Genomic DNA, 16,564 nt, shown 5'->3' with positions numbered 1-16,564 from the left:
AGGAGGCAATAGCAGTAGACGCCTTCTTGATGGATTGGACGGGGATGGACACCTATGCGTTCCCCCCTTTCAAGATCATCAATCTGGTAGTCAGGAAATTTGCTCTCCTTGAATCAGGAAGAATGATCCTAGTAGCTCCATTCTGGCCAGCAAGAGAATGGTTCACAGAGGTGTTGGACATGTTAGTGGACTTTCCAAGAAGCTTCCTCCAAGTCCAAAGCTTCTCAAACACCCCCACTTCGAGGGGTATCATCAAAACCCCCTCGCTCTACGACTGACTGCCTTCAGACTATCGAGAAGCTTGTCAGAGCGAGAGGCTTTTCTGCGCAAGCTGCAAGAGCTATCGCCAGAGTGAGGAGTGTCTCTTCGCAAAGAGTCTACCAATCGAAGTGGGAAACCTTTAGAGCTTGGTGTAAGCAGCATAAAGTTTCCTCAACCACTACCTTTGTGAGCCAAATAGCGGATTTTTTTGTTGTCCCTCAGACAAGACACTAAACTGGCTGTATCCACTATTAAAGGGTACAGGAGTATGCTTTCTGCTGTCTGTACGCACAGAGGCTTAGACTTGACTCAGGATAAAGACTTGCAAGATCTCTTGAAGTCTTTTGAGACAACTAAGCAGGCTCATCTCACAAGCGTCCCTTAGAGATGCTACTAAGAAAACCCTCTTTCTGATGGCTCTGGCCACAGCAAAAAGGGTCAGCAAGATTCACGCTATTGAAAAGCAGGTGGGCTTTAACCAGGAGGGAGCAGTATGTGTGTTGAGGATCGACTTCCTCACTAAGAACGAGAATCCATCTAAACCCTGGCCGAGGACGTTTGAGGTTCCTAACCTCACTATAATGTGGTGGGTCAAGAACAGGAGAGGCTCCTCTGTCCAGTTAGAACCCTAAGGGCTTATTTATCTCGTACCAAGAATGTTAGAGGTGCTTCCAATTCTTTATGGTGCTCAGTGAAAGATCCTCTAAAGCCCCTCTCAAAGAATGCATTGTCTTTTTTCTTGAGGGAGACAATAAGAAAAGCTCACCTCTTGTGTGAGGAAGAGAGCTTCGGTCTTTTAAAAGTAAAAGCTCATGAGGTGAGAGCCATTGCTACTTCACTGGCATATCGCAAGAATATGTCAGTTAGACAGATTAAGGATGCAACGTTCTGGAGAAGCAACTCTGTGTTCGCCTCTCATTACCTCAGAGAGGTAAGAGTTGATTATGAAAGGTGTTATACTTTGGGCCCATACGTAGCTACTGCTTCTGTATTGGGCAAAGGAGTTACTACCTCCCCTCAACCTTAATTTTTGTATGCCTGTGTTTGGGTATTGGTTTTTATGGTTGTCTGAGGACTCTGATTGGTGGTACAGTGCCCTCAGTCTAGCTAGATAGTAATATCTATTCTGCAAGGTTAGGTGGTTAGTTTGAGTAAGGTTGCAGTTTTTTAAAAAGGGGCATAGGTAGTGCTGGAGTCTAGTCAAGTTATTGGTCTCACCCCGTTTGACAGACTCGATTGAGTTGTTTCAGCATGACAGGTCCACTCCTGGCTGATACTCCTAAGGGAAAGCGACTCAAGAGGCAGGAACCTTTTAAGTCAGCTACCTTAGCAGGTAAGGAATCAAGGTGCTTTATCCTACAACTTATTGTTGTTTTCCCAACAATGTTAGCTGTCTGTCACCCTCCTCCAAATGTGTGAATCAGCTATATATATATAACTGCCAGGTAAATTCTATTCATAAAAATGGAGTTTTTATGATAAAACAAAGTTTTATGAATACTTACCTGGCAGTTATATATATATTTTGAGTCCCACCCTCCTCCTCTCAGGAGACAGGTGGGGCAAAGATGATCTGAGGAACAGAAAACGGGAATGATTCCACGTACCACCCTGTAAGGGGTGTTAACCACCTAACCGCACAACCACCACACGGCGGTTGCCGCGAATTTTGAAAAATTCTGCCGGACGTCAGAGACTATAGCTATATATATATATATATATATATATAAAACTGCCAGGTAAGTACTGTATTCATAAAAACTCCATTTTAATAAGATAAATCAGCTTATTTTTATACAAGAAAATAGATTATTTTCAAGGAAATATTCGTCCTATTTCCAATAGACTTGTGACGTCATCACCCTGAAAAAATCGTCATAAAGTCGAATCGTTATGAGTCGCATAGGTCGTAAGTCGAGCATGGGTATCTGTAAACTCACATTCCTGTATGGGGAACTTTTCCCCTTAGTCGTGAAGCAACCTTGTTGGAAGACAAGTTTTTGCAATCTCTAATACATTTTTACGAAGTAGGTTTGCATCGTATTTTTAAGATTCCTAAGCTTTGGTCTCCTCTACCGAGTCGTAAGAACTACCAAATCCATGCATTTTTTTTAATTTGTCCTCTCCTCCCAAGACTATTAGAATTAGAAATTTGACTAGGACAGAAGCAGATGCTACCACTTTTCACAATTTAGCCAGACTAATCGTTCAGCCAGACGAAGCTGTATGCGCCGCCTTTACTACAGATGATGACATCACCACAAGCACTACCATCTCTGCGTGTATTGAAATTTCTTAATGCGCAGGACAATATAAACTTGAAATCAGCTCCTGATTATCCTCTTTTTCTTAGACCTCCCTCCGCCTCATATGTGTGTTGAGTGGAGGTCCTTTTATGTCAGATTATACAGCTAAGACCTTTCTGCTCTTGGAAGTTGAGTATCTTCAATTAGAGCCGTGAAAGCATCTCCCCATTCTCGATGGAACTTAGAGTAGAGCCTGCCATTTCTCCCTATATTGAAGCAGCTTTATTGAAAAACCCTTATTACCATTCTTCAGCTCAAAGTAACGAGCAAGGCCTGCTTCACACGTCTAGGGCTCCTCTGCAGATCTCCTCATTAGAGTTCCCAGGACGCATTAGATGACATATTGTCTCTTTATTACAAGGGTATTCGGACCGATTTGTATGTGGGTACCCCCCAAGACATGGTAATGCCAAGCTGATCTATGTCTCCTAGGCCTAATAATGCTGCTAAGTTGAGTATAACAAATCCTGCTTTACTCAGTATTTTAGCTTTTAACAATTCAGCCAGGGTGAATGTTTAGAATAACAAGCCTGTCTCCTTCTAAGCCTAATGACGGTTCAAAGTCGAACATAACAATCTTGCTTTACCCAGAATTTTAGCTATTAACAATTCAGCCAGACTGAATGTTCAGAATAACAAGTTTGAATGCGCCGCTGTAGCTATGCCTGTTGACGCCACTCTACGCCCCGCCATTCCAACATGTGAGGTAACTCCTCTGCATCTTGGGCAGGTCAACATGCCTAAACGGGCTGTCACTCCCAAGTATCATGATGTCACAAATCGTGCTTTCAACTATGCAAGCCTAGCTGACAAAATGTAAACAGAATTGGGGTTACGTTCTCGGCAATCTTTATCTTTCTCTAACCTTTCAATGATTTTAATGGTAGTGTTAATGATGGTATATTAAAGCATTTTTTTTTTTAGTACAGTATATCTAAAAGCTTTATTTTTCCCTGTGGGTGTTCAAGGTCTTCACACGTAGGCTGGGTTCGTTTATCGGCAGTGAATAGCTTAACTTTCGGTAACGAGTCTGCAATATTTTCTGTCATATTTTAAAAAGTATAGATTTGTTTTGTATAGTACACCGTGTATAAAAACCCCCCCTCTCTCTCTCTCTCTCTCTCTCTCTCTCTCTCTCTCTCTCTCTCTCTCTCTCTCTCTCTCTCTCTCTGTGTGTGTAACAAATAAAATCTTAGTTTACATTTGGTAACCTGAGTTTAAGAATGAAATTAATATAATTATTTTTAGTTGTGGTGAGCAGTTCCTCACTTCAGGTGGTACAAGAAACAAAAACACAGCATTCTATTACAACATCTCTCTCTCTCTCTCTCTCTCTCTCTCTCTCTCTCTCTCTCTCTCTCTCTCTCTCTCTCTCTCTCTCTCTCTCTCTCTCTCTCTCTTTCTCTCTTGTTATACAATACTGTACTTACATATAGATGAAGAACCCAAAATCAGTGTCTTTAGGGAAAGTCAATTAAATATGACACCAAAAAATTGTACCGTGTTTAAATCCATTTCAATTGTAGCTAAAAATACGGCAGCCGATTTCGTCAGCAAACCAGTATTTTTTTTTCTTTTTTTAGGAAATATCATTTTATTCTAGAAAATTGCTACCATTTAAATCAATTGTACTTTAAGAAAACATTTATGTACTTTTGTTTTAAATTTCATGTGAGTTTTAACAATCAAGTACTGTATTACATAAGCACCAATGTGTTATAACCGATCATATTTTTCTTTCAGTACATTTAAAACTATCATTATTCTTATCTCTCTCTCTCTCTCTCTCTCTCTCTCTCTCTCTCTCTCTCTCTCTCTCTCTCTCTCTCTCTCTCTCTCTCTCTCGTGCACAAAGTTTCAGTTATATTAAAAATCTTCAAATTATCCTTACTTTCTCCAATCTCGCACCATATCTGTCACATCAAACGTTACAGCGGTAACCCAATTGTTCGATGACTTTAAAAAGCGGCCTGGTACTTTCTTCTCTTTTTTGTAGGTAGTTCCATAATTGAGGTGGGTACAAGTTGACTTATAACTGAAAGTTAGGAAAAGTATTTTGGATATGGGATGGTCAATTATCCTTTGTAACAGTTTAGAATTATCGTAAATTATTATTCTGTCATTAACAGCAGTTTACTATTGTTGATTAAACGCAAACAAAATGGTTTTCCTGTTTTGCTACGTATGTAGGAATTTATATGGATACGGTAAGTAAAATATTTGTAATAATATATTTACTAAAACCTCTTAATATCATTAGTTATCACCTTGATCATTTGTGGTTAATGCGTTTGTTTGTTCATTATGATCGACAATGGAGCGTACAGTAAACAAATGGAAGCTTACCGTTTTTAGCCGCGTGTTTAGAAAAAACATTAAATAAATCGCATTTATTTCATTTATCTCAAAATTCTAAGGAAAATTAAGTAACAACATTAGTAATAACACAATCATCATCTAATCAATACTCGGTAAATAACTTAAACAGTTGAGTAAATGTGTTTGTTTCTTCCTTATGATCAGAGATGAACATGAACAAAAATAATGGTTTCCGTTTTTCATTGTGCTTTTTGGCGCAGTTAGGAAACACATGATATAAAACGACTTTTATTTCGTCAATCTTGGATTTGCAGTGCTACAACAAAGGCCACCCTATACAGTGATGGTTTTGCTATTCACCAGTTGTCTTATACAATAGATATGACTTGAACTTATTAAAATTTGTCCTAATTTTAGGTTGTGTTATAAGGGGAAATATACATTACTTACACCCATCCTGGTTGTAATTTTAACCTTTTTCAAGTTATTTAAATTTTAAATGGTTGCTTTATTTATGAGAACAATATAACATTAGAAAAAATACAGTATAGTACATAAAAAAGTATTGAAAAGGGGTAGTAAACTCATTGGAATAGGCAATCTGCTGTTTGCTATGGCCCAAAGGAATTATTTCTGTTATGTGTTTCGAAATATGCGATTTTCCATTTATGTGGGGGCATTAATCGACCAAATTCTCGCATAATTCAGAACCCTAGTGTACTAAAAAACTCAAAGTATGATTGTAAGTAGGTCAAGGACTGGGGCTCCTCAACATCAGGATCTCAGCATTGATAATGTTTCTTTAACTCTGTCAGATATTTTAAATTTTAGGTGTGATTCTCGACAGCAAATTTACTTTTGAGAAACATTTTAGGTTAGTCTCTTCTTCTATTGCACAGAATATTGGCTTATTGGGAAAGTCTCTTGAGATTTTTGGTGATGAATCTATTTTGTAGTGTTTTAATTTTTTAATTCTACCTTGTTTCGAGTATTGTTCTCCTGTTTAGTCTTCAGCTGCTGATTCTCATCTTAATTTGTTGGATAGGAACTTACGGTCTATTGAAATTCTTATTCCTGATCCAGTGATTAATCTCTAACACCATCGTTCAAGTAGTGTGTTATGCATGTTGCACAAGATTTTTCATCATTCAAACCATCCTTTACATTCAAATCTTCCCGGAGAGTTCCATCCTGTTTGTAATATTAGGCATGCAATTAATTCTAATAGTCAGGCCTTCTCCATTATATGGCTCAATACTGCACAGTATTCTAGAAGTTTTAATCCAGCTGTGACCAAGTTGTGAAATGGTCTTCCTAATCGGATAGTTGAATCAGTAGAACTTCAAAAGTTCAGACTTGCAGCAAATTTTTTTTATGTTGAACAGGCTGACATAAGTCTTTTTATATTTTATATAGTTTAATGTTGTTACTGTTTTCAAAATATTTTGTTTTAATAGTTAATTACTTCTCATATCGTTTATTTATTTCCTAATTTCTTTTCGTCACTGGGTTATTTTTCATTGTTGGAACACTTGAGCTTATAGCATCCTGCTTTTCCAACTGGGATTGTAGCTTAGCTGGTAATAATAATGATAAAGCTTGCCATATTCCTACCAGTACCCTACAAGCTAGTTTTAAATATTTAACTTAGCCGGTGAATATATAATAGCTGCTGCTCCAGCGGCTCGACAGAAAACACACACAAAAACTCGCGAGCGATCGCTATGAAGGTTGCGGGTGTGCCCACCAGCGCCAACTATCGGCCAGATACCGCATATACATGTAAACAGACCCAATTTTTTCTCTGTCGGCCTTAACGACAAGACGTATCAATACTCGCTGTATAACCTGGAGTTTTCTCAACATATTTGGTGAAGTACTTCCTTTTGGTTTGAGCTTTCGCAGTGCAGGTGTTTTATCTTCAACTTAAATCTTGAACTCGTTTTTGGATAGATTTAATTTTTGATGACTTTGGATTGTTTTTCTGGACTTTCTTTGTCTTTTAAATGGCCGACCCTTCCCTTAGTACGGAAGTGTGTTTTAGGCTTTTAGCAATTATCTTATCACGTTATAAATTAATTATAGATTTTCCTCTATATATTTTATATCTCAACCGCCTTTATTAGGCCTCTTCGATTAGCTTTCCATTTATAATAAACATCAAGATAAATTTTAATGATTTGTTTATATGCGACCTTTCCTGAGAGTAGGCGGTCCTAACTTGGAAACCGAAGTTAAACAACGTTGAGCCCTTTCAATCGTAAATAACTTTTACAGAGCAAATGATTTAAAACTTATTAAATGAATATTTTTTAGTAGATATTTTATGAAAGATTTTCTTTGAATAGTCTTCGTACTGTTTCAAAGATGAACTAACGTTTAGTTTATTTATGCTACGCAGTTTGCGCTCTATCGTTACGATAGAGAGAGAGAGTATCACTGTTTCACTTTGCAGAAAGAGTAAATCGATTCTGACGTTTTGTTTATTCTTCTTTCAAAGCTTAAATGTTTTAAATACTATTTTAAAGGAACTTTTTAATTGGAAAACCTTTCAGTTTTTTCCTTTGGTCAAATAACCTGTTTATTGACGAAAGGTAAGTGGGCTCTTCTCTTCGGTGCGAAATCAAGAGAGAGAGAGAGAGAGAGATAGAGACGGAGAGAGAGAGATAGAGACGGAGAGAGAGAGAGGAGAGAGAACGTTCCGATCTTTATTCTCGTCCCAAGCGAGTAACGTTGTTCTCGAGTTACTCTCGTCCCTAGTCTCTGTACGGGGAGTAAGGATAAAACGTTTTTAGTTTTTATTCTCGTCCCAAGGCACTGTACGGTGAGAGATTGAAAACGTAGTTTTGAATGAACTAGTGTTTAGTCTCCTTCCCAGCCACTGATCTTTTTATCTTAAAATATGTTTACTGTTTTTTGCTTGTATTAATGTGCTTACATTATACGACTGATTTCGCAATTATAACCTTTTGATGAGGGTAGAATTGCGTGCTTCAGGTAGAAATCAGTTTTATTCATACCTAATGTGAATTGTTAAAAAATTCGATTTCAGTGAAATAAGTGCAAAACAGAAAATCGTAATGATAAAGTGATAATTGCGCAAAGTGTTATCAGTGTTGCGACCGAGGGTTCGTCTGTTCGTGCCTGTCGTTCGCCTAGTCCGAGACCTCTTGCAAGCTCCCAAGCCCAGGGGAGAAGTAATGTCGTACGACTTATGGGTTCGAGAGGACTTGATCAGCGAACAGACGTTCCCTCTATGGTTTCAGGCGTGTCTCATCAACACCGCCCCTACCATAAGACGAGCGAGACGTTTTTTCTCCGAAGGCTTTTCGCATAAGAAACCGTGGAACAAGGTTTCGAGGCCCTTTAAGCGAAAGTCAGTCCTTTCAGGACAGGTCTAGCGTCCTGGTTTTAACTATTAGGACAGCTCTGACCCTATGCAGTCATCGGAAGACTGCTCGCCGCCTAAACAAAAGCGTAACACAGGCTCCGAGAGTCTTTTTGTAGGCAAGGTTTTGCAGTCACAGACGTTACCCTCGTCTCTTACCGCAACCATTCCCGTTGATCCTAAATGGGTTGTACGGCAAGACATGCAGAATAAGCTTGCCTCTCTTATGGAGGACTATTCTGCTGAGCAGGTTCACGATGATCCTCGCCGCATAGCTGATCGAGATCCTGGCCGTCAGCCGCCCAAACGAACCTTTGCTCGTCCTGTTGACGTTGACGTTACAAAGTCACGTCAGTCACGTTTTGTAGAGCCTCACTCGATACAGTCCAGTGTTGACTTTCAGCCGCTTGTGGACGTTCAGCCGCTGCTGCATGCTCTTGTTGACGTTCAGGACGTTCGCCAACCAGCGAAGTTGACTTGTTTTGACGTTGAGCGTCAAGCATCGCAGTCAAGAGTTGTTTTGATTGCTCAGTCTAGGCAGTCAAGGCAGTCTCGAGTTGACGTCGTGCGTCCTCCCGCACCTGTTGGTTGTTGCTGGTCAGTCCTTTAAGCAGTTACATGACATAGCGTCCTTGACTGCTACTGTTGCTCCTTTGCGTGTGGACTCTGTTTGTCAAGCATTGCCACCACGGCAGGTCTCTCCCTTGCTTGAGACTCGGCTATTGTCGGACAAGGTTCCTTCAGATGAGGAAGTTGCTGTTCCCCCTCCTACTGATATTCCCTTGAGGACTCTGTCAGACGGAGAGGAGCCTAAAGCTGCTCAGCCCTCTATGGACTTTAAATAAATCATGCTGATTTTTAAGGATCTTTGTCCGGATCTTTTTGTAACTGCTGCTCCTCGTTCGCTTAAACGTCAGAGTTTACACTAGGCCTAGCTACTTCGAAGCCGTTGTTTTATAAGCTAGTGCTCTCTCGCTCTTCTAAGAGAGCTTTACGTTTGCTAGGCGACTGGTTTATCACCAGGAGGAGTTTGGGGGAGACAGCCTTTGCTTTCCCTACTTTTAAGCTGGCTTATAGAGCGAGAGTCTGATATGACACAGGAGAAGTTCTCGGCTTGGGAGTTCCTGCCTCTGCCCAGATAGACTTCTCAAACCTCATAGACTCTCCCTGGCGCCTGGCCATGAGACGCTCCAAGGTTTTATGGTCGACTTCAGAGCTAGACCATCTCCTGTTAGGAGTTTTTTCGAGCGTTTGAAGTTTTGCTGTACAATTTTGTCATGCATAAACAAGGCTTTCAGGGATGGCTCCAATGATCTGACAGCCACGTTCTCTGCAGGAACAAGTCCCTCAGGGATGGCTCCAATGATCTGGCAGCCATGTTCACCTCAGGAGTACGTAAGAGGCAAGTGCGCTCAATGTGTTCATTGTCAAGACAAACTTCACGATGAAGTCTACCAGGCTGTCTTGACAGCATTAATGGAAGGCGACTGGATGGTCTCTCTCGACCTTCAGGAGGCATACTTCCACATTCCTATACACCCGGATTCCCAACCGTTTCTGAGGTTTGTTTACAGGAATGTGGGGTACCAGTTTCGAGCCCTGTGCTTTGGCCTCAGTCCTGCTCCTCTCGTGTTTACGAGGCTCATGAGGAATGTGGCAAAATCCCTCCATCTATCGGGGATCCGAGCCTCCCTGTACTTGGACGACTGGCTTCTCAGAGCATCGTCCAGTCTTCGCTGTCTGCAGGATCTACATTGGACGTTGAGTCTGGCCAGGGAGTTGGGACTTTTGGTCAACCTAAAAATCCCAACTGATCCCATCCCAGATTATTCTATATTTGGGGATGGAGATTCGCAGTCCAGTTTTTTTTTAGGGCTTTTCCGTCTGCCACCGAATAGAACAAGCCCTGCTCGAAGTCCAACTAATGCTGAAAAGAAAACGTTTGTTCAGTCAGGAGTTGGAACAGTCTCGTAGGGACTCTCTCATCCCTGGAGCAGTTTGTCTCACTAGGGAGACTACACCTTCTGCCTCTCCGGTTCCATCTAGCCTCTCACTGGAACTAGGACAAGACGTTAGAGACGGTATCATTCCCAGTCTCCGAACCAGTAAAGGCATGCCTGAAATGGTGGGACAGCAATATCAGTCTGAGAGAGGGACTATCCCTAGCAGTCAAGAACCCAAATCACGTGTTGTTCTCAGACGCGTCGGATTTGGGTTGGGGTGCGACCCTGGACGGTCGGGAATGCTCGGGTCTGTGGACCTCAAGTCAGAAGAGCATGCACATTAACGGCAAGGAGCTATTTGCAGTCCACTTGGCCTTGATGATATTCGAAAGCTTCTTCGAAACTAAGTGGTAGAGGTCAACTCAGACAACACCACAGCTTTGGCGTACATCTCCAAGCAAGGAGGCACACACTCCTTCACGCTGCTCGAGATCGCAAGGGACCTTCTCTTATGGTCAAGAAATCGAGGCATCTCCCTGTTGACGAGATTCATCCAGGGGGACTTGAACGTCTTGGCAGACTGTCTCAGTCGGAGGGGTCAGGTGATACCCACGGAATGGACCCTCCACAAGGACGTGGGCAAGAGTCTTTGGGCTACTTGGGGTCAACCCACCATAGACCTCTTTGCCTCCTCGTTGACCAAAAGGTTACCAATCTATTGCTCTCCAGTCCTAGATACAGAAGCAATCCACATAGACGCGTTTCTACTGGATTGGTCTCTTCTGGACTTATATGCATTCCCACCATTCAAGATAGTCAACAAGGTACTGCAGAAGTTCGCCTCTCACGAAGGGACAAGGTTGACGTTGGTTGCTACCCTCTGGCCCGCGAGAGAGTGGTTCACCGAGGTACTTCAATGGCTGGTAGACTTTCCAAGAAGTCTTCCTCTAAGGGTAGATCTGTTACGTCAGCCCCACGTAAAGAATGTCCATCAAAGCCTCCCCGCTCTTCGTCTGACTTCCTTCAGACTATCGAAAGACTCTCAAGAGCTCGAGGCTTTTCGAAGGAGCCAGCCAGTGCGATTGCAAGAGCGAGGAGAGCTTCTACCATTAGAGTATACCAGTCGAAGTGGGAAGTCTTTCGAGACTGGTGCAAGTCAGCATCTGTGTCCTCGTCCAGTACCTCTGTAGTCCAAATCGCAGATTTTCTTTTACATCTGAGAAAGGTTCGCTCCCTTTCAGCTCCCACGATTAAGGGCTACAGGAGCATGTTGGCTTCGGTCTTTCGACATAGAGGCTTAGATCTTTCCAACAATAAAGATCTCCAAGATCTCCTTAAGTGTTTCGAGACCTCTAAGGAACGTCGTTTGGCAACTCCTGGATGGAACTTAGACGTGGTCCTAAGGTTCCTCATGTCAGACAGGTTTGAGCCATTACATTCAGCCTCCCTGAAGGATCTCACCCTCAAGACACTTTTCTTAGTGTGCTTGGCTTCGGCTAAAAGGGTCAGTGAACTTCATGCCTTCAGTAAGAACATCGGCTTTTCTACAGAAAAAGCCACTTGTTCACTTCAACTTGGTTTCCTGGCCAAAAATGAACTGCCTTCTCGTCCTTGGCCTAAATCTTTTGATATTCCTTAATTATCAGAGATCGTAGGCAACGAACTGGAAAGAGTATTATGTCCTGTTAGAGCTCTTAAGTTCTATTTAGCTCGTACTAAGTCATTACGAGGTAAATCTGAGGCATTATGGTGCTCAGTTAAGAAACCATCATTGCCTATGTCAAAGAATGCTTTGTCATATTTTATCAGATTTTTAATACGAGAAGCTCATTCTCACTTGAATGAGAAAGACCGATGTTTGCTTAAGGTTAAGACGCACGAAGTTAGAGCTATAGCAACCTCCGTGGCCTTCAAGCAAAATAAATCTCTGCAAAGTATTATGGACGCGACTTTTTGGAGAAGCAAGTCAGTGTTCGCGTCATTTTACTTAAAAGATGTCCAGACTCTTTACGAGGACTGCTACACACTGGGTCCATTCGTTCCAGCGAGTGCAGTAGTGGGTGAGGGTTCTACCACTACATTACCCTAATTCCAATATCCTTTTTAATCTGTCTCTTGAAATGTTTTTAATATTGTTTTTTGGGTTGTACGGAAGGCTAAGAAGCCTTTCGCATCCTGGTTGATTTGGCGGGTGGTCAAAGTCATTTCTTGAGAGCGCCCAGATTAGGGGTTTGATGAGGTCCTGTTGTATGGGTTGCAGCCCTGAATACTTCAGCTCCTGGGAATCTTTCAGCATCCTAAGAGGATCGCTGGGCTTCGTGAGGAAGACAGACTAATAAGGCAGAGTAATCGTCTAAGTCAACTTCCTTACCAGGTACCTTTATATATTTGGGTTTTGTTATGATATAACTGTCAAAAACTCTAAGCATATACGCTGTAAACTTAATTAACTCTGGTCTCTACCCACCACCATGGGTGTGAATCAGCTATTATATATTCACCGGCTAAGTTAAATATTTAAAAATGATATTTTAATTATAAAATAAATTTTTTAATATACTTACCCGGTGAATATATAAATTAAAGGCCCCCCCTTCCTCCCCGATAGAGACCCAGCGGGATGAGAAAAATTGGGTCTGTTTACATGTATATGCGGTATCTGGCCGATAGTTGGCGCTGGTGGGCACACCCGCAACCTTCATAGCGATCGCTCGCGAGTTTTTGTGTGTGTTTTCTGTCGAGCCGCTGGAGCAGCAGCTATTATATATTCACCGGGTAAGTATATTCAAAAATTTATTTTATAATTAAAATATCATTTTAAGATCAACACAACCGAGACATGGTGGTAGATCTTCACCCCATTACTTTAATAAAGTTCCCATGGACTTCTATAAACTTCTGGCTAGGTCACAGAATGACAAAGCCTTTACTTTTGCTAATAGATTTGCCATGATAATGGCAAACCTATTAATTAACATGATCAGCCCTGTTCAAAATGCTAAAATCATGTGTTCTATAGAACGCCAATTTATTTCATGCAGAAAATTCCTTACAGGTACAGAAAGCAGATAAGGGGCAAAGAAAGTTCTCCCCTTCCCACAAGTCACTCTTCCATCTACCACAGATGAAGTGATGTTCGCTAAACAATGTAGAAGTGACCCTGCCTTAAACGTTTTCTGTGGCAGAATTTTTGATTACTCTCTTGCCTCATAAACTGAGATCTGAGAGACTTCAGTTCTCCTGCTTCACACTCAGTTGCTAGAGGCAAACGGTCTTATAACAGAAGTGTGCTTGAGTCCTCCCGTTCCTTTTCCGCCTCCTATTCCTGTTACAATATAAATGATGTAGGGGAAAGGAAGGATGTCCGAGGAAGAGTTAAGAACTCTGTAAGGTCTGTACTGTAGCTTAGAGGTGTTTTCAACCCTAAACCAAAATATGACTCTCCTGCACAGGTAACAAACTGTGATGTCACTAAGACCATGCAGTGGCTGAGTAAGTTGTAGAACTGCCATAAGAAAATAAAGACCCATGCTTTCTGCTTTGTTTTCTTCAATCTTTTCAAGGATTTATATTTTTTTCTTTTAGGGAAATGAAAATATGATTACAAATACATATCTTTATTACATTAAAACGACCAAACAAATACTTGACAGTGTAAATGACTGAAATTTGTTGAGCAATAGACTTTAAATTTCTAAAATAAACAATGATTAATACACAATATATATTTCAGTTATATTCTATATGACGTTGCAAGCTTTTTCATATTAATCTGCACTTTTTCTGATGAACTAATATTCCTATGTAAAACAAGAATATTGAAGAATGTGTGACCTCTAACAAAATTTAATAATACCATATGGTAATGTGATATCATTGCTGTTTAAACACTCCCTAATTAAATCAGTCGGTTTAGTTAAGCGCATGCGTGGTTGTGTGTGTGTTTGTGTGTGTTTTCCTATTAACTAATACTGTACTGTAATAAGGTTATAAACAAACATTATGGAAACTGATACAGTATAACATGGTGCTGATGTAATATTCATTATGAAGAGAATTTGAATATTAAGAAAATTATATAACTCCATGTTATTCGTACTGTATGTGCCCATAATCGCAATATGGCAGCATTAACTTAAGGTCATCTAATGCCAAACGAAAGTAAATCAAAAGTAATTGTTGATTATTGAAATGCTCAAAGAAATTGAAAAATAGAATATAAACTTGTTTTAATAACTACAATTAAATGCAATAATGTCTAATGAAATCTGAAGGCTTAATAATGAACTAAAAATTAAATACTGTATGAAGCTTTAAGAATTAAGTACCTGTATGCGCATGAACACTCACACACAGGCACACTGAGAAAGAGCGAGGACATTTTCGCATGATAATTATTAATAATGGCTAAAAACAAACATTATTAAAACTATGATTTTCTGTAACATATCGGCACTGATGTAATATTCATCATGAAGATAATTTGAATAAGTTAAGAAATTATATAAAGAATACACCATTCATATGTACGCCATCTTTCGATACGGTATTGGGACCTTCAGATCAGCTGATCGTAACAAAGGTAAACAAAATATTAAGTAATTCTTCATTGGTAAAATGCTTCCAAAATTGAAAAATGGAATAAAAGTCTGCATTGATAAAGCACATGATATCTTATGAAACAAAAACATAATAATGATAATAAGCAAGAAAATATTGTTAAAATATGATCGACATGATTGCCAAATCATGACACATCATAATAAATCTACAAAAGCTTCACTTTTGAGTTCGACGTACGTTGAAATTGACTTAAGACGCATCTCTGGGTCCCTATACAGTATCTGTCATAAGTCGACGACTACCTGTACTTGAGTACTCTTTTTGTGAAGCCTTTGCTTCCAAACAGCACCACGTAACAGTTTTTTTTATCTTGATAAGACATATGATACTGCATGGAGATATGGTATACTTAGAACCATTCCTAATAAGGAATTGAGAGGAGAGCTACCATTCTTTATTCAAGCATTTGTTTCTCATAGAATTTTTCAAGTTGAAGTAGGTGGAACTCTTTCAGGAAGGAGTCCCCCAGGGAAGTGTGCTAAGTGTAACCCTATTTGCATTATTAGCCAATAATGGGATATCCTCTGTTATTCCCCAAGATATTCTCTCTCAACATTCTTTGTACATGATCTCTGCATATCATTTGCTGGATCTAGAATATCGATGGTTGAGAGAAAATTACAACTCTCAGTTGACAAAATTATTCACTGGGCTGATCAATTGAATTCAAGTTTTTGACAAGCAAAACTTGTGCTGTCCATTTCTGTCGTATTCGGGGAGTACATCCAGACCTGGATATATACATCAAAAGGTCAACATATCCCATGTGTAAGTGAAGTTAGATTCTTAGGATTGATATTTTGTTGTAGGCTTACATGGGTTCCTCACTTGAAAGCCTTAAAAGTAAAGTGTCTTGAGGCTCTGAATCTTTTTAAAGTTTTGTTCCATACATCATTGGGGCAGACCACAAAACTATTCTAAAGTTATACAAGGCCTTGATTTTTTCAAAAATTAGTTATGGGTGTGAAATATACTTCTCAGCCATCGTTTTAGATTCTATACACTATACTGATATCAGATTGGCCACAGGAGCCTTTAGAACTTCGCATATCCCAAGTCTCATTGTTGACGCTGGAGAATTACTGTTGTGAATTCTTGTAGATCACAAGTGAATATTATTTATTTTTATGTCAGAATCACTGTATAGTTTTCAATTCCCTATAGTTTCAGGTTCCAAGTTAGTTGGTAGGCTAACACTTATCCAGATACGGTACTGGAAAAACGATTTATGTATGGCGTTCAAGCACTTACCCACGCTAGTCCATTTGGGTTTCCAACTGAGACACAAGATGCTGAACTTTAGACGACTTTATTCAGACAAGTACAGGCCACTTACAAATACTGAGGGGGGCAGTAGCATGTTGCAAATACACTCTTAATTAGTTGAAACAGTCTACGACTGCAAATAAGGTTGAACATTCAATAAGAGGGACACTCGTGGAGTTGCTTCCGTGAGCTCATGACTCCAATTGACTTCCTAACTTGCGCTTCAAACTTCTAACATATTTTTCTGTTTAAATTTTACAAGTGTTTGATTTAAAAAATAACACATTTAGAATCACTTCCATGAAATTAAATAGTAAAAATAAACAATTACAAATAAAATGAAAAAAATTCTTTTCCTCATTAACATTTTCATAATTTTATTTGTAATTTTAACCAAAACTATGAATTCTCTACAGTTACCTTTAGACCTTTACCGAAAGTCTTCTATTGTTTGGTAT

General features: G+C 39.9%; 1 protein-coding gene across 4 annotated transcripts in view; it reads left to right on the top strand.

The window, feature by feature from the left end:
* SCAP (SREBP cleavage activating protein) overlaps positions 1–16,564 on the top strand; it is a 305,057-nt gene that overhangs the window by 79,273 nt on the left and 209,220 nt on the right. The gene's annotated exons all lie outside the window — the stretch shown is intronic.

The sequence above is a fragment of the Palaemon carinicauda genome, chromosome 22 (genome assembly GCF_036898095.1).
Source record: "Palaemon carinicauda isolate YSFRI2023 chromosome 22, ASM3689809v2, whole genome shotgun sequence".
In the NCBI taxonomy this organism is placed as follows: Eukaryota; Metazoa; Arthropoda; class Malacostraca; order Decapoda; family Palaemonidae; genus Palaemon; species Palaemon carinicauda.
This window is presented reverse-complemented; position numbering and strand designations above follow the sequence as displayed.